This window comes from Rattus norvegicus, chromosome 19 (assembly GCF_021556685.1).
Source record: "Rattus norvegicus strain SHRSP/BbbUtx chromosome 19, alternate assembly SHRSP_T2T, whole genome shotgun sequence".
Classification (NCBI taxonomy): domain Eukaryota; kingdom Metazoa; phylum Chordata; class Mammalia; order Rodentia; family Muridae; genus Rattus; species Rattus norvegicus.
Genome location: NC_141552.1, coordinates 22188712 through 22214509, shown reverse-complemented (window position 1 = coordinate 22214509; position 25798 = coordinate 22188712). Strand labels below are relative to the sequence as shown.

Here is a 25798-nt window from a genome sequence, read left to right as displayed (position 1 = left end):
TGGAATTGAACTAAATTACTGAGAGTGGAGGTGACTCAGAGAGTTAAAGTACAAAAACAACAATCCAGAATGTCCACAAAAGCTTGCTGTCACCCCAGGGCTTTTAAAAGCTCAGCAGCTAGAGAAGCAATGTAGTATTTGGTTATTCTCATGCTTGGGTCTAGTCATTCATTATAAGCTGACCATGACACAAAAAGAGTCATCTGTGTCACAATAGAAGCTAGTTGTAACTAGATTCACCCCCACACTATCACATCACTACCGTATTTGTGGTTCTCAGTTACTATCTAAGACCCTGGAAGAGGCCTGGGTCTTGCTACACAAACTCATAATTTATGTCTTCATGACACTGTGTGCTTTGTTCTGTTGATGCTACCATTGGCATACAATACCTTGGATACTTTGTGCTGACATCTGTGACATGAGACAATAGTTCATGCCATGCCTAACCTGCATAAACTGTCCTTAGAGTACGGTGTAGTCAGAGGGGCCTTTTTTTTCTCTCTGAATTTTCAAAATATTTCCAGTCTTCAGACAAGTCTTCAGCCATTGTCCAGTGCCTGTCTTGAGATGTCCACATTGTCTCCTGGGAGTATTCATCCAGCCTGCTCTGTAATTTTGTAGAAGATTAATAGCGTTCCAGCCCTAGGATTTAATTCAGTGTGATTGTACTTTCCAAACATGCTCAAAGCCCTACATTCCACCATAGCCTGTGTGCTTTAGAGAAAGAAAATAAAGAACCACATTGCACTTGAAATTTCTCCCCCAACAAAAGGAGAGCCTGCATAGGGCCTTTAAGTAACTCTAAGTCCCAGCTTCTGCATAACTCCCTCCATCGACTCCATTATTGGTGTATTTTCATTACTGCTCACTTTATTTTTGGTGTGCAAAGAATGTGTACCATGTCAGTAAAGTGTGTGTGTGTGTGCGTGTGGGAGAGAGAGAGAGAGAGAGAGAGAGAGAGAGAGAGAGAGAGAGAGTTTGTGTTTGTTTGTGTTTCTGTGCAGGTGTTTGTGTATGTTCATCCATGAACTCACTCTCAATTTTCATAAAATGACTTAGAAGACTGTAATGAAAACTGTCGAGGTGCATGCAGACGTGTGTTACTAGTGTCCCACGGCACCTGGCAGGTAACACTGAAATGGTGGTCTACTATAATACAGCCTAAAAACAGGCTGTGGATGGTTTACACAGAGATTGTGACGTCATCACCACTAGAGAGAGCAGCAAAAGCTTCATTTATCACATGCTGCTGTTACCAAGATGAGGCAAAGCCTTATCCTACAGAGAGTCTGGTATGATTTGATGGCAGGAAATAAACTTAGTACTAAAATCATTCAATTACAAACGAAGAGGATAATACAAAGAGTCATAGGAAGCAAGAGCTGTTTTTTGAGGAGATCCATAAGAGAAACAACCCCTTTCTGAAACTAAGTACACACCACAGTGTCAATACCTAAATTATCAAATCAGAAATGAAAAGGGGGATGAAGCAATAGACATGTGAGTGAATTCAACAATCATTAGGGCTTCTTCAGAGTCCTTTACTACAGAAAAGTGAAAAATCTATTTGATATTGGTAATTTTTCTACACAGATAGCAAATACCAAGTTAAATCCAAATGTGGGATTTAACTCATAAGATTATTCTCATAAGAAAATAGATAGTATTTAAACGATGCCACTACAAAAATTAAAAAATATATATGAGGGCCACTAGGCTTTAATGCAGCCTTTCTACCAGACGTTTAATGACGACCTAATAACAATAGTGCTTCAATTATTCCTCTGATTTGAAAGAGAAGGAACATTGCCAAACCCTTTCTCTGAGTTTCTCTTTTTACCTAGAATACCTGAGTCTGTTGCTTCTTCCATTGTCACCCCATCAATAGAGCTGCAGGGCGAGTCTGTCCAGCCCCAGAGTCTTTCTGCCAGCTGACAGGGCTGGGTTTTGCTCTGCTTGCCCCTGCTCCTGCCCCCGCCCCTGCTCTTGCCCCTGCTCCTGCCCCCGCCTCACACCCGCACTCGATGTCGCCTCCGACCCATCCCCTTTCCCAGTCCCACCACCGCCCTCGACTCAGACCCGTCCCAACCCCCCCCAGCCTGCCCTCGCCCCTACCCTGCCCCAGCCCCGACCCCCCCACACCCGTCCTCTCCTTCGCCCCCCTCCCTGGCCTCCGCCCTCGCTGCCGCTGCTTGCATTGCTACCATTCCTTCTTCGACTCCCCTGTCGACCCCACCGCCACTGCGGCTACCTTCTCCCACTTCTTCAGCCCAAGACTTTTGAGATCCTGGCTTGCAGCGCTCTGCACTAGGAGCTAACGGAGGTGAGGAGAGCCTAAGGGACAGACCCCAGGACTGGCCCCAGAGACTTGTGTCTCCCCCTCCCCGGAAGTGCTTTCCCGCAGTTCTCCATTCTGGGTTCAGTTTGTGGGGACCCCAGCAGGTGGCAGGCTTTGCTGATCCTCAGGTGTGAGTCTGGGACAGTGGTGGGACTTATGGTTGAGGGAAGTCTTTCAGGCAAATGCAGGCTTTTCTCAAACTCTTGGACCATCTGGTGCCCTCCCTGGGGTCACAGGACCTGTGGAAGTTGGGAAGCCACTTTTCCCTGTCCTGTGTGACTTTCCCTGCAGAGTGAGCCCTCCTGCAGGAGATACTCTCTCATGCTTCTTTAAAAGCACCTGTTCCTCAGATCGAGATCAGCTGTGAAAACAGGCTTCTCCATGTCAGTGTGCTAGCTCCCCCTCCCAGCTCAGAGCTGCCACACCTAAGGAGCCTCCAGCCCCAGTACTGGTTGGGTCTCATGGAGGAGTTAGAGCAAAGTGCCCCTTCTGAGAAGTGACTCAGAACAGAAGGTTCCTGCAACCCAATGAGGTCTCTTCCAGTTGCCCTGTTCTTGGTTTGCACTGGTATAATTCTGAGTCCCAGATCGGCAGCCCACATTGCTGTGAGGGTTGCTGGAGATTTTGCCCTGCCCACAGAACAGAAGTTTCAGAAGAAAGGCCAGTTTGGCATAATGAATTCTTTTGATAGATGGCAACAGAATTATCTTAATCTAAGCAGTTTAGGGAGGAACCTCAAGAGCATCCATAGTGAATGCAGCCTGCAGCTGTGAACACACGTTTCTTTTGGAGAGCAGGCCTGTGCAAGCCCAAGACCTAGGTGGGACAGTTCAAGCTGCCCTTTTTCCATCGCCAATCTGTGTTTGTATTGAGAAAGTATTTTTTTTCCAGTTGACTGATTTCCAACTTATGGAATGGAACTGACTTACTCAGAGTGGGGTTGACTTAGAGAGTTAAAGTACAGAAGGAATAATCCAGATGTCCACAAAAGCTTGCTGTCACACCAGGGCTTTTAAAAGCTCAGCAGCTAGAGAAGCAATGTAGTATTTGGTTATTCTCATGCTTAGGTCTAGTCATTCATTATAAGCTGAACATGACACAAAAAGAGTCATCTGTGTCACAATAGAAACTAGTTGTAACTAGACTTATACCACATTATCACATTATTACTATATTTGAGGTTCTCAGGTATGATCTTAGAAACTAGAAGAGGCCTGGTTCTTGCTACATATAGTCATATTCTATATCTTCACAACACTGTGTGATTTGTTCTGTTAATGCTACCATTGGCATACAATACCTAGGATATTTTGTGCTCACATCTGTGACATGAGACAATAGTTCATGTCATCCCTTACCTGAATAAACTGTCCTTAGAGTACAGTGTAGTCGGAGGGGCCTTCTTTTCCTCTGAGATAGCAAAACATTTCCAGTCTTCATACAAGTCTGTCAGCCATTGTCCAGTGCCTGTCTTGAGATGTCCACATTGTCAGCTGAGAGTCTTCATCCAGCCTGCCCTGTAATTCTGTAGAACATTAATAGGGTTCCAGCCCTAGGAATTAATTAAGTGTTCTAGTACTTGCCAAATATGCTCAAAACCTAGTTTCCACCCTAGCTCTGTGTGCTATACAGAAAGAAAATAAAGAACCCATTGCACTTGAAGTTTAGCCTCCAACAGAAGGAGAGCCTGCACAGGGCCTTTAAATAACTCTAAGCCCCAGCTTCCCCACAACCCCGTCCATCGATTCCTTTATTGGTGTGTTTTCATTAATACTCACTTTCTTCTTTGTGTAAAAAGAATGTGCACCATGTCAGTAAAGTGTGTGTGTGCGTTTGTGTTTGTGCATGTTCATCCATGAACTCACTATAAATTTTCATAAAATCACTCAGAAGTCCCTAGTGACTGTCGAGGTGCAGGCAGACTCATGTTACTACTGTCTCATGGCACCTTGCAGGGAGCACTGAAATCGTGGGCTACTTTAATACAGTCTAAAACGAGGCTGTGCATGGTTTTCAGTGAAATTGTGACGTCATCCCCACTACAGAGAGCAGCAAAAGCTTCATGTATCACATGCTGCTGTTACCAAGGTGAGGCAAAGCCTCATCCCATAGAGAGTCTGGTAGGATTTGATGGCAGGAAATAAACTCAGAACTAAAATCAATCAATTACAAACAAAGAGAATGATATAAAGAGCCAAGCAAAGCAAGAGCTGGCTTTTTTTTTTTTTTTTTTGAGAAGATCCACAAGACAGACAAACCACAGAGCCTATATCTAAAGTACCAAATCAGAAATGAAAAGGGGGATATAACAAAGGACACTGAGTGAATTCAACAATCATTAGGGCTTACTTCAGAGGCCTTTACTAGAGAAAAGTGAAAAATCTATTTGATACTGGTGATTTTTCTAACAGATAACAAATACCAAGTTAAATACAGATCTGGGAAGGTAATGAATAATTCCCATAAGAAAATAGATACAGTCATTAAAGGCTGCCACTCCAAAAATTAAAAATAATAATAATCAGGGCCACATGGCTTTAATGCATCCTTTCTACCAGACTTTTAATGAAGACCCAATAACAATAGTGCTTCAATTATTCCACTGAATTGAAAGAGAAGGAACATTGCCAAACTCCTTCCCTGAGTTTCTCCTTTTACCTAGAATTCCTGAGTCTGTTGCTTCTTCCATTGTCACCCCATCAATAGAACCATTTAAAATGGGATGTAATCGATGTCTGGAGCCTCATTCTTTCCCTTGACCTCCATGCGGTGTCCAAAAGGCATGCCTGTTCTCATGGACATGGATTCATCTCTTTTTGCTGCAGCAAGAAGAAAGCCAGCAGAGGAGGCAGGAGCTTACAAAGAATCAGTAGGATTTCTAGAAAAGAAGCATCCAGATCTCCATTCTCAGAAAACCCCTGGCTTGCTCTCATGTGACTGGGTCCTCAGACACCAGCAGCCTTAGATGAGACCAAGGAAAGCTGTGCAGAGTCCTGGGTCCCCAGGTTCTTGACCTCCTGAGTGACAGCTGTAGACACGTCCTCCAGGGAATCCTTACAGCTGGTGACATCTGGACAAGGTGAACCAGATGCCAAAATGAGACATGGGAGAGAAATCCTAGGCTGTTTGGAAGGAATCAGTCTCTGCTTTTGCTTCTGTCTCTGTGTGCCCTGCTGCTATGATGTTCATGGGGAGCTCTCATGCCAGTGGGTCTCCTCCTAATGTGTTTGTTGTTGCAGATGTCCTGGATGTTCTGGACCCCATCAGAACTCAGCCCGTGCTCAGTCATGGAGGTCAGCACCTTCCTGTCCATCAGGTCATGAGACCTGAGACAGTTGAGGTAACGGCAGTTGGCCTGGGTGAAGTGCTCACAGACTTGGACTCTCTTGCATGGCTGTGGCTTCAAGCAGATCTGTTTGTGGCTGTCTCCTTTGTAGTAACTTTTGCAGGAGAAAAGCATCCCCCTGTACCAGGAAGAAGGCCGGCTCCTCTTGGTTAAGCCCAGAAAGCTCATGATTCTTCAGGACTTGGAAGCTCTTTTCCTAAAAACTTGGTGTGGATATTTGCAGAGGTTTCTCTGGGATTTTGCATAATGACTCTGTCCCAGAAGTTTGAGCTTGCAGAGGCTTGGGCAATCTGTAGCATGGTCCCTGGATGCACTTGAGATTGAAGCCACAGGCTTCAGTAGTAGCCGCCACCTACAGCGTGATCCCTGCCTGATCTCCAGTCTCCAATAGGAATAAGCAGTCTTGCCCAGCAGCCCATAGAGCTCTGCCTCTGGAGCCTGATCCTACTCTGCAGTTCCTTTAAGGTCATGCAGCCCCTGCGGGTCCACAGGATCTTGGTGATGAAACAGTCTGCCCCAGGATCCCCCATGGTGCACTATGGCTGCAGCTGCTCAGGCTTGTGAGCTGGACTCTGCTTCGTGGAGAAAGGAAACTGGAAAAGGGGATAACACATGAAATGGAAATGAAGAAAATAACCAGTAAAAATTAAAAGAATTAAAGTCATCATCTCAGGAGAATGAGTGGGAAGCCAGGTCCTTAAGCAGGCAGGTTCTCCACAAAAATGCATGCTGGGTTCAAGACTGGACATGAGGTGCCCTGAGCTTGGGGACTGCCAGGCTCCTACTGGGAAGAGAGCTTTCTTCTTCATTTCCGTAAGTCTCTCTAGTTTTCTTTTAAGGCTTTCATCTCATCATTGACTTTCCCAATGACCTTTTATGACAAGCCATTATGGTTAACAAGAATTAAGTAAGGGCTCATTGAGCTATTGGTAGTTGGAGGTCTGGGGGAAGCCCTGGATAGAGAGATCTTGCCTGCCAGGGGTGGGATGTGCATGGTGGGAGGGACTAGTGGAGTGTCATTGGCCTCAGTATGCACAGGCTTGGGGCTGGTGCCTGGCTGCCTGGTGTGCCTCTGTGGCTACTTGGCCTGGGTCTCACCGAAGATGCCCATGGTGGTTGCTGGCCAGTTGTGCTTGCTCTCCCTGTCCTCGGGGCTTCTGGCGGGGCTGACCACAGCCTTGAACATGGACAAAGTGGGCCGGAAATTGGAGGATCATGGGAGCATCTTCAACTTCCCCCTCCCCAAGCACTGGCAGTTGCAGCTGGAGGACAATCCACTGTGAGTTTCCCCACATCCAGGCAGGTGTTCTGCACCACCAGGAGAGCAATGGCAAGCACTGCTGCCACCAGTCCCACATGTGCAAGTCCTATTTGCTGACTGGCAGGGCTTCACTTTGCTCTGCCTGGCTCTGCTTTGCCTTGCTCTGCCCTGTGGGCTCTCACTTCTTTGGCCAAAGACTGTTGAGATCCCGGCTTGCCTCACCTTTCAATAGGCACCTCTGTGAAGTGAGGAGAACCAAAGGGACAGAAGGCTGACCTGGCCCTGGAGACTTGTGTCTCCCCCTCCACCAAAGTGCTTTCCTCAGTTCTCCACTCCAGTTTTAGTTTGCAGGGATCCCAGCAGGTGGCAGGCTTTGCTGAGCCTCCCCTGTGAGAAGGGGACAGTGGTGGGACTTATGGTTGTGGGAAGTCTTTCAGGGAGATGCAGGCTTTCTCAAACTCTCCGACCATCCATCCAGTGCCCTCCCTGGTTCCCATTCCCTGTGTTTGTTGGGAAGTCACTTTTCGCTGTCCTGTGTGACTTTCCCTGCAGACTGGGCTCTCCTGCAGGAGATACTCTCACATGCTTCTTTAAAAGCCCCTGTTCCTCAGATCTAGATCAGCTGTGAAAACAGGCTTCTCCATGCCAGGGTGAGAGCTACCCCTCCCAGCTCAGAGCTGCAACACCATAGGATCCTCAGGCCCCAGTGCTGGGTGGGTCCCATGGAAGAGTTAGAGGAAAGCTTCCCTTCTGAGAAGTGACTTAACACAAAAGGTTCACAAGTGATAGTCAACCCCCAAGTATTTCTTCCAGGAGAAAGCACTCAGCTCTCCCCTTTAGACAGTTTAGGCTCCCACATGGCCCAGTTTTGTGATTGGGGAAGATTTTCTGGAGCTTAGTTGGCCAGTCAGAGTGGGGCTACATTCTTTTTTTTTTTTTTTCTTTATTAACTTGAGTATTTCTTATTTACATTTTGATTGTATTCTCTTTCCCGGTTTCCGGGCCAACATCCTCCTAACCCCCCCTCTTCTATATGGCTGTTCCCCTCCCCATCCTCCCTCCATTACCACCCTCCCCCCAACAATCACTTTCACTGGGGGTTCAGTCTTGGCAGGACCAAGGGCTTCCCCTTCCACTGTGCCCTTACTAGGATATTCATTGCTACCTATGAGGTCAGAGTCCAGGGTCAGTCCATGTACAGTCTTTGGGTAGTGGCTTAGTCCCTGGAAGCTCTGGTTGCTTGGCATTGTTGTTCATATGGGGTCTCGGGCCCCTTCAAGCTCTTCCAGTTCTTTCTCTGATTCCTTCAACGGGGATCCCGTTCTCAGTTCAGTGATTTGCTGTTGGCATTCGCCTCTGTATTTGCTGTATTCTGGCTGTGTCTCTCAGGATCGATCTACATCCGGTTCCTGTCGGCCTGCACTTCTTTGCTTCATCCATCTTGTCTAATTGGATGGCTATATATGTATACGCCACATGTGGGGCAGGCTCTGAGTGGGTGTTCCTTCTGTGTCTGTTTTAATCTTTTCCTCTCTCTTCCCTGCCAAGGGTATTCTTGTTCCTCTTTAAAGAAGGAGTGAAGCATTCACTTTTTGGTCATCCTTCTTGATTTTCATGTGTTCTGTGCATCTAGGGTAATTCAAGCATTTGGGCTAATAGCCACTTATCAATGAGTGCATACCATGTGTGTTTTTCTGTGATTGGGTTACCTCACTCTGGATGATATTTTCCAGTTCCATCCATTTGCCTATGAATTCCATAAAATCATTGTTTTTGATAGCTGAGTAATATTCCATTGTGTAGATGTACCACATTTTCTGTATCCATTCCTCTGTTGGGTTCTTTCCAGCTTCTGGCTATTATAAATAAGGCTGCTATGAACATAGTGGAGCATGTGTCTTTGTTATATGTTGGGGCATCTTTTGGGTATATGCCCAAGAGAGGTATAGCTCGGTCCTCAGGTAGTTCAATGTCCAATTTTCTGAGAAACCTCCAACTGATTTCCAGAATGGTTGTACCAGTCTGCCTCCCACCAACAATGGAGGAGTGTTCCTCTTTCTCCACATCCTGGCCAGCATTTGCTGTCACCTGAGTTTTTGATCTTAGCCATTCTCACTGCTGTGAGGTGAAATCTCAGGGTTGTTTTGATTTGCATTTCCCTTATGACTAAAGATGATGAACATTTCTTTCGGTGTTTCTCAGCCATTCGGCATTCCTCAGCTGTGAATTCTTTGTTTGCCTCTGAACTCCATTTTTTAATAGGGTTATTTTACTCCCTGCGGTCTAACTTCTTGAGTTCTTTGTATATTTTGGATATAAGCCCTCTATCGGTTGTAGAATTGGTAAAGATCTTTTCCCAATCTGTTGGTGGGGCTACATTCTTAATCCATACTCATTCACACAACAGAACATCTTCCTCCCCACCCACGAGGCTTTGACTTGAACCCAGGTCCTTCCAGGACCAACAGACCTGAGAGAACAGATTGCAGCACAAGAGAGAAAAGAAGCCAGAATAGTTTAAACTGGAGAAAACCCCCATATAGGCCATTTACCAACTATAGGGGTTGTGCATATTGTGGACTTCAGAATCTTAAGGTCAGATTTTTCTGATTACACCTTATAGGTGAAGCTGAAGTCTACTGAGGGTGGGATCATCCCAGGCAGGGAGGGGATCTGACTCTGCAGGCCTGGCCACCCTCTGCATTCTCCCAAAAATAATTTTTAGTCAGCTGTAAATCTGAAGTGAAATTTGTTTTTTGTCAACTCAAACGGTTGACATTTCAAGTCTCACACACCATGTGAGAGACACACATTTATCCACAGGGGATTTGAACTTACTTCTATAGAAATGACTGTGGGCCAACAGAGGGAAAGCATTCTTGCCTTTAGCATTCTGTCTGTATCAGAGACTACATGGACTGGCTTCCTGGACAGACATGTCCAAGCAGACAGACATTGTAATGAGGGAAAACTTAGGCAAGAAATGACCTGGGGACAGTGATTTCAGATTGTGCCTTTAGCCAGGAATCTCTGTTGTCATTAAGGCAAGCAGTCTTGGGCCTGCCAAAACTTGTCAGTATTTCAGGGCTCTTACAACTGCTCCAGGTACTTCTGAGGTGAAAGCCTTTCATTAAAAAAAAAAAAGTTTATAGAGCAATATTTCTCAACCAGTGGGTGGCAACTGCTTCACAGAGATTGCATATCAGATACCTTGTACATTATGACTCATAAGAGTAGCAATATTATTTATGAAGTAGCAATGAAATAATTTTATGGAGGGGATCATCACAGTATGAAGAGCTGTATTAAAGGGTTGCAGCAGTAGGACTGTTGAGAACCACTGCCATAGAAGCTGACACATGGGAGCAGACTCCTCAGATGAGTAGAGATCCATGGCAAGGGATACTGTGTCCCACCCTAGAACCCAGAGGCAGAATCTATCCCAGGAGTCTGTGGGCTCACCTTGTCTTAAATTCTCCCAGGGTCAAGAATAGCATTGATCATCTCAGCAGAGTCAGCTTGCACAGCCACATCAGGCCCATGGCTTCCCTGTACAGAGAAGGATGTGGGTCTAAGTGACAGACAGTGAGACTGAGGGGACCCTGATACTCATTTGCTTTGAGCTGTGGTTTCTTCACCTGTAAACTGGAGGTGTTTCTGCTGAATTGGGTTGTTGTGGAGATTAACAGAACATACAACCTGCTCAGTGTCTGCCTGGCATGGACCCTGCTGGTTAAATGGAAGCTGTCGATGATGACGATATTAAAAGTAGAATTTCTAGCCAGATAGTGTTAGTTGTGGGGCGCCATACAAGTGTTCTAAGCATTTTCTGATTCTAAGACCGCCTCACCTTACAACCTAAGGCTCTTGATTTAAATTTTAAAAAAAGAATAAATATAAAATACCAATATGAAAAAATCATAATCAGAAATGAGCTAATTCCTGCGAAGTCATTTAGCTTTACATTTTCTGCTTCTATTTCCAAGGCATCTAGAGTAGCACTATCCGAGATCCTAAAGCCTTCTATTATTTTTTTTTTTATTAACTTGAGTATTTCTTATATACATTTCGAGTGTTATTCCCTTTCCCGGTTTCCGGGCAAACATCCCCCTCCCCCCTCCCCTTCCTTATGGGTGTTCCCCTCCCAACCCTCCCACCATTGCCGCCCTCCCCCCATAGACTAGTTCACTGGGGGTTCAGTCTTAGCAGGACCCAGGGCTTCCCCTTCCACTGGTGCTCTTACTAGGATATTCATTGCTACCTATGGGGTCAGAGTCCAGGGTCAGTCCATGTATAGTCTTTAGGTAGTGGCTTAGTCCCTGGAAGCTCTGGTTGCTTGGCATTGTTGTACTTTTGGGGTCTCGAGCCCCTTCAAGCTCTTCCAGTTCTTTCTCTGATTCCTTCAATAGGGGACCTATTCTCAGTTCAGTGGTTTGCTGCTGGCATTCGCCTCTGTATTTGCTGTATTCTGGCTGTGTCTCTCAGGAGCGATCTACATCCGGCTCCTGTCGGTCTGCACTTCTTTGCTTCATCCATCTAGTCCAATTGGGTGGCTGTATATGTATGGGCCAAATGTGGGACAGGCTCTGAATGGGTGTTCCTTCAGTCTCTGTTTTAATCTTTGCCTCTCCCTTCCCTGCCAAGGGTATTCTTTTTCCTCATTTAAAGAAGGAGTGAAGCATTCACATTTTGATCATCCGTCTTGAGTTTCGTTTGTTCTAGGGATCTAGGGTAATTCAAGCATTTGGGCTAATAGCCACTTATCAATGAGTGCATACCATGTATGTCTTTCTGTGATTGGGTTAGTTCACTCAGGATGATATTTTCCAGTTCCAACCATTTGCCTACGAATTTCATAAACTCGTTGTTTTTGATAGCTGAGTAGTATTCCATTGTGTAGATGTACCACATTTTCTGTATCCATTCCTCTGTTGAAGGGCATCTGGGTTCTTTCCATTTTCTGGCTATTATAAATAAGGCTGCGATGAACATAGTGGAGCACGTGTCTCTTTTATATGTTGAGGCATCTTTTGGGTATATGCCCAAGAGAGGTATAGCTGGATCCTCAGGCAGTTCAATGTCCAATTTTCTGAGGAACCTCCAGACTGATTTCCAGAATGGTTTTACCAGTCTGCAATCCCACCAACAATGGAGGAGTGTTCCTCTTTCTCCACAACCTCGCCAGCATCTGCTGTCACCTGAGTTTTTGATCTTAGCCAATCGCACTGGTTAAAAAATGGGGTTCAGAGCTAAACAAAGAATTCACAGCTGAGGAATGCCGAATGGCTGAGAAACACCTAAAGAAATGTTCAACATCTTTAGTCATAAGGGAAATGCAAATCAAAACAACCCTGAGATTTCACCTCACACCAGTACGATTGGCTAAAGCCTTCTATTATGGTGCTACCCATTCATTCCTCTCTCCTTGAGGACTTCTCAGGTGACTTACCAGAATCAGATGGCTTTTAAGATTGTTCCCATCAGGTGCGATCTCTTTGTCCATGGGCCTTGCCAAAAGTTGCAGGGCCAACCTGTTGTTTTACAATCCAAAATTCCAGACATTAATTTTACCAATGAAGTTTCAGGAGTCAGATGCTGAAGTCAAGTAAAGCTCCCAACTGTCTTTCCTGATTCACTGACCTCCCAGAAGAAGAGCAGTCCTGTTCCCTCTGAACACTTTCTTAAAAATCCTTTAACTCAAAAACTTTCCATTGGTTTAGTTATCTAGATTTCCTTTCACGTTGTGTCTTGATCTGCTGGACCTAAGTGCACTTTTTACCTTTGCCATAAATGTGTGTGGTAGGTGAGCCATACCGTAATTAAGTCCATGTTTACATGAATAAACAACTCTTGCTTTAAATGTCTGTGCCATGGCCCTGCTATACCACACACTAGTTTTTCAGTAAATAATACATTCTTGGAGATCACAGTGTGATCAAATATTTTGTAACATGATTTAGTAACGTCCCCTTGATTTTATAAATCAATTTCTTTGATGAGGATTCTGGGTGTTGTCTGTCAGGTCTGAGTGCATCATCTTGGGAATCCCAAGGAACATCAAACTTGGGCTTTTGAAACTGTTGCATATGGCCAACCCGGAGCAAAAACCACCCAGGAATCTACTGATACTTGACACACATTCATTCACCTGCCTTTCTCATATAGTTTATGGCAAGAGGTCACCATTCTTGACCTTGTTTCATTATAAAACGTGGTACTAAATGTAAGAGTTGGGGTCAAGGAGATCACCCCACAAATCACAAAATACCCATCTCAGATAACCATGTATGGTTTATTGAATACAAAACATCCATGAATTTCAGGACAGAATTAAAAGTCCAAACCTAAGGATAATAGAATAGAAGAGAATTTAGATTTCCAGTTTACAGGTCCAGTAAGCATATTCAGTGAATCATAGCAGAAAACATCCATAAGGTAAAGAAAGAAAAGGCCATGAGGGTACAACAAGCCTACAGAATGCCAATTTAATCATACCAGAAACAATTCCTCCATTAACATAATAATTAAAACACTGAATGCACAGATCAAAGAAAGATCATTAGAAGGGGTAAGGTATAAATAACCAGTAACAAATAAGTTCAGACCTATCTGAATTACACCAGACTTCTCAACAGAGACTCCAAAAGCCAGAAAATCTTGGGCAGATGTAATGCGGACCAAGGATCCTATACCCAGCATAATTCTCAATCACCATAAATGGAGAAACCAAAATATTTCATGACAAAACCAAATTTAAACAATATTTTTCTCTAAGAAAGCACAACAGAGGATTGTAGTAGGGAAACTCCAAGACAATGAGCTAAACTATACCCAAGAAAAACCAAGAAATAAATCATCTCTCAATAATTTCAAAAAATGAAGCACACAATCACCATTTCACCCATAACCAGAAAAAGAAGAGAAAGCAGCAACTATTGGTCTTTAATATCTAACCAGACCCTCTGTCACCAATCCCCCAGCTCCTAGGGAATAAACTGCCAGCCAAAGTATATACAGGGTCTATGGTTCTAGTTAACTGTGTAGAAGAGGACTGATTTAAGTGGCACCCATGTGGCGGGAGGCCATTGACTACGCTGAGGCCTGTTGCCCACCAAAAGTAGATGCTGGAGTTGTGAGGTGGGAATGGATATGTGTAGGTGGGGGAACACTGTCATATAGGCAAAGCTGAGCAGAAATGGGATGTAAGATATTATGAGGGGAGTGTGGAAAGCAGGACAACAGTTGAAATGTAAATAAATAAAATAACCAATTAATAAAAAAATAGCCAAAAATAAAATAAAAAGTGAAAAGGTAAAAGAAAACTTACACCAAAACAAAAGAAATCCTTGTAGTGGATTGGCCTAATTCTGCTTGTATTTTAATGCTAATATGTAGAACTCAAGACTGGTTAACCTCCAAAAACTGACCCTGCTCCCAGTTAACTGTGATCATAAAGAAGCCAACAGCCAACAGCTGCACAGCAGAGAGATGGGGGAGGTGAGCTTTGAGGGCTTTGCTAGAGAGGATCATGAGGAGGGAAGAAGGAGGAAGAAGCTGCCAGAGAATAAAGGAAGAACATGTGTGATGGAGAGGAGAGAGGAAGAGGAGAGCAGCCATGGTTAAGGGAGAGGAGAGCCTGGTCCTGAGGGCTGTCCAAGTGCAACAAAGAGCAGCCAAGATGCTACACAGTCAGTACGAGTTGAGTGTTATTGTTTGGAAAGTAGATCTGATACCATGGAGGGCAGGCAGCTGCCCAGCTACTGTGCTGATTAAGGCATATGATGAATAAATTTACAAAATATGTATAACCAGTAAGGAGCTCTATAGAGGATCCTAAAAGGAATACTTTAGTTTGAAGAGAAGGATAAAATACCAGAGGAAACAGGAAATAATTTAACAAAACTAGAACAGTCAATCAAAAGAAGCCAATAAAACACACAAAAATTAACAAAATTAAATACATAGGTTTAAATAATATTTGCATATCACTAAACTCAATTCCCCAGTGAACAGACATTATTTAGCCAGAAACAGGATCACCATCATGAGAGATGTAGAGGATATACTAGGGAAACAGACCTAAGACACAGGTCCCTATAGCAATTCTATGCAGTTTCTCTATCCAGCTGACAGAATAGATTTCAAACCAATCCTGTCAAGAAGATGTAAGGACATTGATTTTATACTTTGCAATTACCAAAAGATACTACAATTCTAAATATATACATATTAAACACAGCAGTCACAAATTTAAATATATAATTATCAGATAGATGTGAAATTACCCATTAGCTATAATAGTGGTTGTGATTGTTTTTAATAGTCTATTCTGACCACTTGGCAGATCACATGCAAATAAACAAAAGAGGAGGAGCAGAATTCAGTGACATCATCAGTCAAATGGACCTAACAAACTACACTGAACTATACATATATTTTCTATCAGCCTGTGGATCTGTCTCCAAAATTGACCACGGATTAGGACACAGAACAGCCCTCAGGAAAGATAAGAAAGCTGAAGTAGTGTCACGCATTCTATCTAAGCACAAAGGAATCAAACTGGTATCACACAATAGAAAGTGCAGTCAGTACACACTCTCGTGGAAGGTCAGCAACACAAACAACACACTCCTGAAAGGGCCAAGGGAGAAACACACAAGGAAAATTTAAAATTCCTAGAAATGAGTGACAATGAAAACACAACCACCACAGATCTATGCGATACAACATAGTTTTAGGAATTATGTTGCAGTCAGCAAAGCCAGAGCAGTGGACCCATCTAATCCCTTTGTCATGCATCAGAAGTAGAGAATGTGGAGTGTGCCCTGTTGGGTTAATGCCTTGAACTGGCTCACCACATTCCCAATTTCCCTTTGCAATGATAACATATTTTTGGCATTACACATTGGATGTATGCAATTTGCCTTTTGATTTCATAGGGGAATAATTAAGGGACTTCCTGGAGTGTCGAAAAGCACTGTGGATAAACTGTGTAGAGACCGAAAGACTACAGGGGTTTTGGAAGCTGAGCTAATGTATTTTTATTATGATATGTTTAAGAATCTATGGGGAATTGGGAGTGGAATATGGTGATTTGAATGATAATGGCCCCCATAAACTCACATATATGAATGTTTGTTGCTGGTTAGTGGAAATATTCGGGAAGAATTATAAGATACGGATTTGTTGGAGGAGTGTATGGGATTGGGCTTTGAGGTTTCCAAATTCAACACCATCTATAGTTAACACTTTCTCTGTCTCCGACTTGCACATAAGATGTAAGCTCTCAGCCAATTCTCTAGAAACATGGTGTCCTACCTGCTGCCATGTACCCCAGCATAATATTCATAGACTCATGATCCTTGAAACTGTAAGCTGAAATAAACTCTTTCTTCTACAAGTTCCCTTGCTCATGGTGTCTCTTCACAGCATAGAAAAGAAACTAAGATTGGAAGGAACAGTTAAGTGAAAAATTTCTCAATAATATCCTGGAAAATAAAATTCAGACATTTACCAAAAGTGTCAGGTACCGTGATCAAGCTGGCTTGACTGCAGAGGTGCAAGAATGTTTCAACAAATACAAATGAATAAACAATTCACCACAGAAAACCAAGGACAGGAAACACATGATCACTGCAGTAGAGGCAGACAATCTCTTTGGCAAAATCCCACAGTGATTAATGCAAAAGTCCTGGAGAATCTGGGATATGGAGAAGACATACCTTAACATTATGAAGGCGATATGCAAGGCCAACAGCATCCTAACTGGAGGAAACAATAATGGATTTCCACTAAAATCAGGAATAAGTCACAGATGTTCATTCTTTTCATCTAATTCAACTAGTATGTGAAGTCTTATCCAAACAATATGACAATAGAGAGATGGAAAGGCATGTTAATATGAAAGAAAGCAGTCAGAGTATTCTCATTTGCCGGCGATATGATCCATATATAAAGACCACGAAACCACTAGCAAACTCCTATGGCTCATGGACACATTCACTAAAATCACAGTAAAATCAATAGAACTCCTGTATACCAACAATAAATAAGACGAAAGAAGCCAAGAAAACAAACCCATTCAGAATAAAAATCTTGTAATATCTAAGGAAGTAAAGACTTGTTAAAATGAAATCATTAGGAAAAATAAAAAAACTAAAGAAACCAGAAAATGAAGAGACCTCTCATTTTCATGTATCAGTATGATTTATATTATTATATTGAATCCTATCAGAGTCATCTACAGGTTTAAATCCATCCCATTATAATCCCATTACAGATCTTCATGGGAATGAAAAAAAAATCTCAGAACTCACATGAAAGCACAACTGAGCAGGGCAGTCAGACACTGCTAACTAATAAGACAGTAAAGCACTGCGGGAGGCATCACCTTTAATGATTTCACCTTCATTTTGGGGAATAGTAAAAAAGAAAAACCAGCATGTTAATATCATGAGAGCAGACACAGTGCCTAATGGAATAAAATTGAAGAGCCTGATATTGGCCTATGTTCTTATCAGCATTTGGGTTTTGAGAAAAAGGAAAACAAACAAACAAAACAAAAAACCCACAACCCCCCCTCCCACCACCACACACAAGTGCAGTTTTCAACCTGTGGGTTGCAACCCCTTCAGGGAACAGTCACATATGAGACATACTTTATACATGATATTTACATTACAATTCAAAACAGTAGCCACCTTACATTTATGACTTAGCAATGAAATAATTTGGTAGTTGGGGTTGGTTACCACAATGTGAAGAACTGTATTCCTTGAGTTGTTCTTGGTCATAGTATTTTTCTGCAGTAACAGAAATGTGACTGATATATAAACTGGTACCGAAGTGAGTGGAGATGTTTGTGAGGAATCTCTTGATTTTTTGGAGGAGGGTGGGAGACTTTGGATTGGGAAAACTGTTGAATTATTTAAGAAGATCTTAACAGTTCTTTTAGTTTGCCACATGGGAGACATAAGTATTGTGAGTCTGTGCAAAATAGAGCCTCTCTGATGAAACTTCAAAGGATGGCAGGAACTCTATTGGTGACTGGCTTAGAAGCAATTGATATAATTTTGGCAAACAATCTGTCTCTTTTCTGCCTGTTTACTAAGAAGTGACCTGAAGATAAATAAAAAGCTAATTGACTAATTGTTTTGAGCAAACTTCAAGGGGTAGCTATCCGGTGACCTTCCTCATATGGTAGGAATGTGTGTTTGTATTTTTCATTGTTAATGTAGCCAGGAGTTCAGTTAATCCTGCCACATTCAGGGTCTGGACGCATAGGAAACTGCAAGATCTCCCAGGATTTGGAAAATGTCCCAATTGTTGTAAGGTCCCCAAAACATGTTGTCACCCCACACACATTGGGAAGCAACTTAAAGGAATATGACCCCCTCATTCTCAAGAGGAAGGGTGGGTGGGTGGTTATTTGTCTGCCGTGGGCTGTAGATGATTATTGTCAGTTAGGGGGTTGGTTGCAAGTTCTTACTGGCCATGGTCAGGGAGGAAACAGTAAAGCAGATTCGAATCAGGAATGTCTTTCTTCCTTTCTCTTTCTGTCCTCAATTCTCTGTCTAATGTTGTGGGATATCAGGAGAAGGGACTAAAATGACAAAATCATAGATCACTGTATCTCTATTTATACTAGAAAGCAATACCAAGTCTCAAATATTTTAGGATGGCATGGATTTTTGAATGATGATAGAATTTAAAATTGTACTTGCATAAATGATTCAATTCATTTTTAAGATATAAGTATATGCAACTTATTCACAATGTGGTGTAAAATTCTAATTTAATAAAATTACTACTGCACACTGCCGTGGATAATTAAGGAATTCAAGCTGGTACTTTCCAACTATAAATAATCAGTCTTCCAGTCATGTTAGGTACTGCTTTAGTTAGGTACAGAAATAAGCTTTATTTAACTTCCTGTGTATGTTTTTAAAGTTAAGTAGGAAGTAAATCCCTTGGGAAAAAAAGCCACATTTGTCCACTGAGATAGACATTACATACAAAGGTGGTTCTCAAATCCTTTAGAGATCTGAAGAATCTGCCATTTCAGATGTCCTAATAGTTAAAGGCTTTTCACAGTGGGAGAGACCTCAACTCCTGGTAGTGTCCCCAATTTATTCTGAAAAAGATGATGGGCTCTAAAGAACCATTGGGTGAAATACTACCCACTTACCTCTACTGCTGCCAGAAAGCTGTCCAGACTGTGCAGAAGTTGATCATGGGGAAGTCTGTGTCCCAGTTTTTGGAAAAAAAAATAGGATAGTCCTTCAAGTGACCTGCTTCAAAGGATTGTTGTCAGAGCTCCTGGCCCATTGAGTTGAAGGTGGATGCCACAGTGACACAGGAATATTTGCTGACTGACTCCCAGGGTAGCCAACAATTTCTGTCATTTCTTAGGTTTGGAAGCTGTTTGCTCTGAATTTCCTTTTATTCAGGCAACATTTCTCCTCCTCAGATCTTGGATGGGGTTGAAGATTAGATAGTTTAGTCTTAACCTTTTCTTGTTATGAGAATCAGAAAAGCAAACTTGTTCACCATCGTGCAGAAATGTGACAGCCAGGAACCTGGACAGGAACAGGGTGGACATGGGAGGCTCAGAAAGCAGGGCTCTATGGACACTCCACAGCAGTATCAAAACTCCTGCGATAACCGCTCTGGCACCATAAATCCTGAGAGAGGATGGGGATGCCAGGAGAGTGTGCGTGGTCTGCCCACTGCCTGGGACTTTTAAAAGCTTGTACCACCCCCGAGCACATAGAAGAGCTTGAGCAGAAAGAGGCCGATGCCCAGAAGCCGCTGCTGTGGTAGGAGGCAGTTATGGCGGTTGGAGGTGGAGGAGTGATGGGAGAAGACCGAGGAGTTTCCCCAAAAGACAAGAACAGACACCATCCTTACTACTCCAGAACCCACGCCAATCCCACCCCACCCCTAAATGCCCAGTCCACTGCCAAACTTCCCCATGCCAAGCATTCACAACTTCATCCCCACTGTGCTCATTTCTTATTTTTTTTAACTTCTTATTTATTCTCTGTGAACCTCACATCCTGCACCTCAACTCCATTCATCTGCCCTCCCCTCAGGTCTGCACTCCACCCTTACATCCTGCTCTAAATCAGAGCAAAAATAATCTTCGTGTGGAAGCTGAATAAAGAAAAAGAAAAAGAAAATTTGTACGCAAAAAATGTGTCAAATTTTAAGGATGAAAGACATAAACGCTTAAATTGTTTGGAATTAATGAAAGTACATTTGGTCTCAGAAGACTTATTATGGTTAATAAATGCAAGTTATGATAGATAAGGGATACAAAGCTTAAAAAGTGATAGAAAATGATTTAGGTACAAAATTTTAGACTAATATAATTTAGATAATGAAGTACCTTCTCCAATTTTGCAAAATACGAATGGACAGAATATTGTGACAGTAATTCTTACCTGATGCATCTCATAAGTTTTCTTATTTTATCTAGCTTATTAATGTTAAATTAAAGGTATTTCTTGGAGTAAAAGGGGAAATGCTGAGGTGACCTCCCTTTGTACTAAGGTGTGTCAACTTTCAATTGTTAGTTCTGTACTGGCAGTGAGCTAAGTGCTGGCAGGATTTCTCTTGTCATTTCTATATCCCATCATCAGGTTTGCTATTTTGTGGATGTTTGTCCTTCTCACCAGCTCAACACAAGCTAAGAGATGTATCAGGTGTTGTCTCACTGCCGATTGGATGTAATAAAGATCTGATGGCCAAGAGGTGCGTCAGGAAGTATGTGGGCAGAACTTCCGGGCATAGAGAGGGACATAGGCAGAGGCAAGCTGAAGCAGGAGATTCAGAATAGACATGGGCAGGAGGAGATATGGAACAGACCACGGCAGAGGGGTAAAGAGCTAACCAGCAGGTGGGTCTTAATGGTAGAAGAATGGGGTTAATTTTTAGAGAAGATGAGGGACTGCCCAGTGAAAGGCCTAAGATTCAAACTATGTTCGAATTCTCCATGTCCCATTTACACCTCAGGCAGCTCTGTGAAAATAGTACACAATACAGTATTAACATGGCTTTGAGTCTGTGGTTTGGTTACTTTTGGTCACTGTTCCTCAAGACTGCAGGACAAGGAACAACACACAGGGCAAACACATGAAAACCATGTGCAGCTTAGAGTGGAAAAGATCACTAAGAAGTTTAATGTCACAGCAAAGTCATGTGCTGAAGAGGAGGGTGACATAGTTAAGGAGATGGATGTTATTAACGATAAGCCTCCTGCCTCTGTACTGTAGAGATGTGGAAGGTGTCCTCAAGGCAAGACTCTTACCAATTAAAGTTCCAACTTGGAAAAGGGAGCTCAATAGATTTCGTGCTCCTACAAAGCAAGTGCATAGGGAAGCTGCTGCTGTTGTCATCCAAGCAGGCAGCTGACAGGTCAGTGCAACTCATGTGGCATGGAATTTGGAGGAAAAAAGATTTTAAGATTCAGGATGACATGAACAGGACCAGGCGACTCTCGCATTTATGTTTTTATTATTTGCTGCTTGAATTAGAATGATACTCATAGTCTCATTTTTTTAGTTTTCTTTCATCACTTTATCTACATTTCCAATTTATCTCCCACTCCATGTTCCTCTACATGACCCCCTCTTCTGTCCCCCACACTCTCTCCCTATGAGATTGCTCCTCCACCTGCCAATTCATTCCCGCCTCAGAGGCCTCAGTTCCAATATCATGGTTCATTAAGCTTCCTCAGAAACAAGGGTCTCCCGTCCCAGTGATCCCAGATAAGCTGGTCCTCTGCTACATATCTACCTGGAGCCATGGGCACACCCTGATTCTTTTATTAGTTACCTTAGTTAAGGTGTCTCTTCACAGCAATAGAGCAGTAACTGACAGGCTTAAATTCACTTTGCATCCCAATTGCTGTCCTTTCTCTTGTTACTTCTCTCCCACAGTTCCTCCCCAATGTCCTCACACCATCTCCTCTGAGAGAGTAGAGGAATATCCCTCAGAGTGTGCCTCCACCAAGACACATCAAGTTTTTGTAGGGCTGGTGCACCTTCTCCCACTGAGGCCAGGGAAGACACCTGAGTTAGGGTATCAGATTTCACAGACAGGCAAACCTTTGGGGATAGCCTCGGCTCCAGTTACTTACAACAGTGTATGTAATACTGTATTAAACTTAGTAAGGTTTATTTACCTTCACCTAGCAACTCATCCTGAGAAACAGTGCTCTGGCCTGATGCTTTTGTTTTCAGCCCTATCTTCCTCTTTCTTCTGTGCTTACCACTGTAACACAGGAGAAGCTTCTAATATTCATGTTGCCAGATCTTTCCGGTCTTGGGGGATAGTGCTATTCTGAGTTGTATATGGATTTAATATCTTCTTTACGTATGATGAATATATACTTCAGGAAAGGACTGCTTCCTTGTTTCTATTAAGATCTAATATGACGAAAGGATTCTGATTAATAATCTAGAATCGTAGGCCACCAGGTTGGTATGTCATCACTCACTGAAGTGAGGTGAATTTTATAACACCTTTTGGCCACCCACTTTCAATGTCATTATGTGGTATTGCCTTAGGCTCTTTTCTACATTCCCCTGCCTTTGGCTGAGTATATGTTTGAGGTCTCTCTGTGACTGTGCAAAGAAGTAAGAGCTAGGGCTGGGCCACAAAATAAGAAAGTACTTGTTCATCCAAAAACAAAAACAAAAAACAAACAAACAACCAAAAAAAGCTCTAGGGTAAAATATCGGTGCTAGTGCTGAACTGAACTGCCAGAGGTATTTTTTTTAAAGTAAATAACACTGTCTTGGGGCTGATAATATGAATCAAATATCCTGCAACATAAGTTTGTAATGTTACCTACATTTTATAAATCAAGTCTGACTACCGTTTTGGTTGTTTCCAATCATGTCTGAGTGCATCATCACGGGAATCCCAAGGAAAATCAGAAATGGGTTCTTGAAGCTGTTGCACAGGGCCAGTATAGACCTAAATACCACAGAGGAAACCTTGATTCTTATCACAAGGGATCATTCACCATCCCTCTTGTCACATAACTTATGACAAGACGTCACCTTTCCTAAACTTAGCCTTTTTCCCAAGTGCTGCAGAAGGGAAGACCTGGTGTCAAGGGGTCTGGATTCAAACCACAGGACACTGAATTCATTTAAATAGGTGTAGTTTATTAATGCACACACCAATACAGTTCAACCAGAGCAACAGCTCACAACTGTGTACTGGACATTGCTAGACCCAGCTCATTGCAAGATCCACATGGGCTCATGCACAAGTGTTGGAAATGCTTCGGTCTATGGGCCCTGACTCAGGCCATTTTACACATAATTGTTCCTATTTTCCTTGAATCTGATGGGTCCTATGTGAAGAATACACTTAGGGAACTTGTTAAGATTAACAAACCTCGGGGCTGGGGATTTAGCTCAGTGGTAGAGCGCTTACCTAGGAAGCGCAAGGCCCTGGGTTCGGTCCCCAGCTCCGAAAAAAAGAACCAAAAAAAAAAAAAAAGATTAACAAACCTCATAACATACAGAACATAACAGGGTATGTGACCAGCACCACACAGTTCAATGTCAGGTTTTTTTGTTTTTTGTTAGTTTGTTTGTTGGCATCCATGAGGTGGAGGCGTATTACAGAACAATAGGAAAGAGCTGGCTGCTGTGTAACAAATTTGCTGCTATTAAGGTAGGTATGGGGGCAAGACTTCAGCAACAGCCCTTAAGATGGGAAGGAGATGATGTGTTTGATACCTGAAAGGAGCTGCCTCAGCTGTGTTTCTCTGCCTGCTCAGTGTCCATTCACCATCACTCGGTCCCTGAAGAGGAACTCAAGGTCTGCCCCCTGCTGCCTGTGAGCCAGGACTAGGCACAGAAAGGCAAGGCCACAGCACTGGTTTCCAATTCCTCAGTAATGCTGGATTCCCAATAATGTACTTGTATACACAAATACAGTGTGGTAAGTTACAATATATACTAATCATTTCTTACATAGGGCAACAGTTGGTTGCCTACAACTAATTCTATTTTAAAAAAAGAAAAGAATCCTGGCTCTTGTGGAAATATACAAAGAAATATCTACGATGGTGGGCAATGAATTCTGCCATGGACTGAACTCAGAAAGGTGGGGTTGTGAGAAAGATGCATGGTCAAATAGCCCACCAGGTTCACATTGTGTCAACTTGATTTAATCTAATGACAAAGAAGTAGAGTATCTCTGATGGCTTCCTTCTAATCCCTTGAAAGGATCACTGGGGATTGGCCTCAGTACATCACACTTCTTGATGGGGCAACAACACTCAAGGAAGCTTGATTGTCATAGTCACAGTATTATGCTACATATACAGAGTAGATAATACTACGATGTTCAGATGATGATATCCATTTGTATGCACTCTTAAGGTGAACCTAAGGAAAGAGAGATCAAGGTCCTTAGAATAGAAAGATCAGTCCCAGTTTTGTTTTTTTTTTTTTCTACCATTCCAAACTGAACGACTGGTAGGGAGAGAATAGTAGATAATCGAGAATTGGTGGATGATGCTTTGAATGCAGGGTGGGTTTCTGTGCTGGTTTTAGACAGGGTCACAAGTATCCCATGTTGCCCTCTCCCTGGCTGGCCAGGTTCACTTTGAGCTCAGATAAACCTCCTTCCACTTTCCAATACATAGGCTTACAAGAGTGGCTTCCAAGGACTGTGAGGACAGCATTAGCCTTTGACAGTTGAGGTGTGTAACCACAACTATAGTTTTAGCCACGTTTTCCCATGTCTACCAGCTATTTCAGAGTGTTGCTGTTCTATGCCTGACAATCAAGGACACAGAAAAATAACCTGATAGAGAGCAAGGACATGGTGATCACATCCTTACCTCTTCTGTACGTTCTGGATGAGGTTTGTTAAAATTCCAATATTGCAAAAAGCTTTATATAGGACCCATCACATCAAGGTTCACTGTGCACAGTTCTATCTAAAATGTCTAATCAGAACTGACCACCAGATAACACTTCCTGCAGTCCTCATATGAGAAGCTTGGGATTTTGTTTTGACTTTTTCTTTTCTCTGTCTTTCTTATTTTTTGCTATCTAAGTTGAGAGAAAGATAGTTAGGGCCATGAATTTGCCCCCAAAATTTGAACTATGGATGTGATCAATCAATGTTAGTGTGTGCATTCTATAAAGTATTCATTTTTCACTATGATAGATGCTTTTGTGTTTGGTGGGGTGGCCATTTCCCAGTGTACAGGTGCTGGGACCTTGCTCTATCCACTTAATGATGTTTATAGGCTCATTTTAGACCTTTCTGTGCACCCCCTATATCTCTTGACTATTTTATTTTTCTGATAGAAGCTCATGGTATATCTTACTCAGGCCTGTGAGCAGTGCTCCTTTGGCGACATTGGTGCAGAGAGGAGAACCCCACCACCAGCATGAGGTTCCCTTCACTCGTGGCTCCAATATTGCACTTTCCTCTGCCAACTGGTCTCCACACTTTTCCTAGCACCATAAAGATTTCAACTCTTTCTCCTAAGGAATATTCTGGCAATTGTCGATTGTTAAGCACATGACTTCATGAGTGTTCCCCTAACACACACCCATGTTGTAACCTACCATGCAGACTATTTCTTGATGTGATATAAAGCACCTGTACAGAATGAGACAGGAGAACTTTTGACTGCATATTCAAGCTGGTGTGAAATCTCAGGAAGTTTTAATGGCTAACATTGGTGAATGAGGACAATTTGAGTTAGGATGAGACATTTTGGGGCAAGATATGGAAGGAAACATTCATTTAGATGCATAGGAATTACTAAGGTTTTATAATCAAGCCTTGAGGAAAATTTGGCTTT

The 25798-nt window shown here is 42.8% G+C and overlaps 2 protein-coding genes and 1 pseudogene across 5 annotated transcripts in view; 1 reads left to right on the top strand and 2 right to left on the bottom strand.

Annotated features, from left to right (window-relative positions):
• LOC147999107 (uncharacterized) overlaps nt 1-25798 on the top strand; it is a 924037-nt gene that overhangs the window by 677580 nt on the left and 220659 nt on the right. The gene's annotated exons all lie outside the window — the stretch shown is intronic.
• Nucleotides 1-25798, bottom strand: part of LOC147999110 (disks large homolog 5-like) — a 260765-nt gene that overhangs the window by 82198 nt on the left and 152769 nt on the right. The gene's annotated exons all lie outside the window — the stretch shown is intronic.
• LOC147999117 (zinc finger CCCH-type antiviral protein 1 pseudogene) lies at nt 5054-6217 on the bottom strand (annotated as a pseudogene).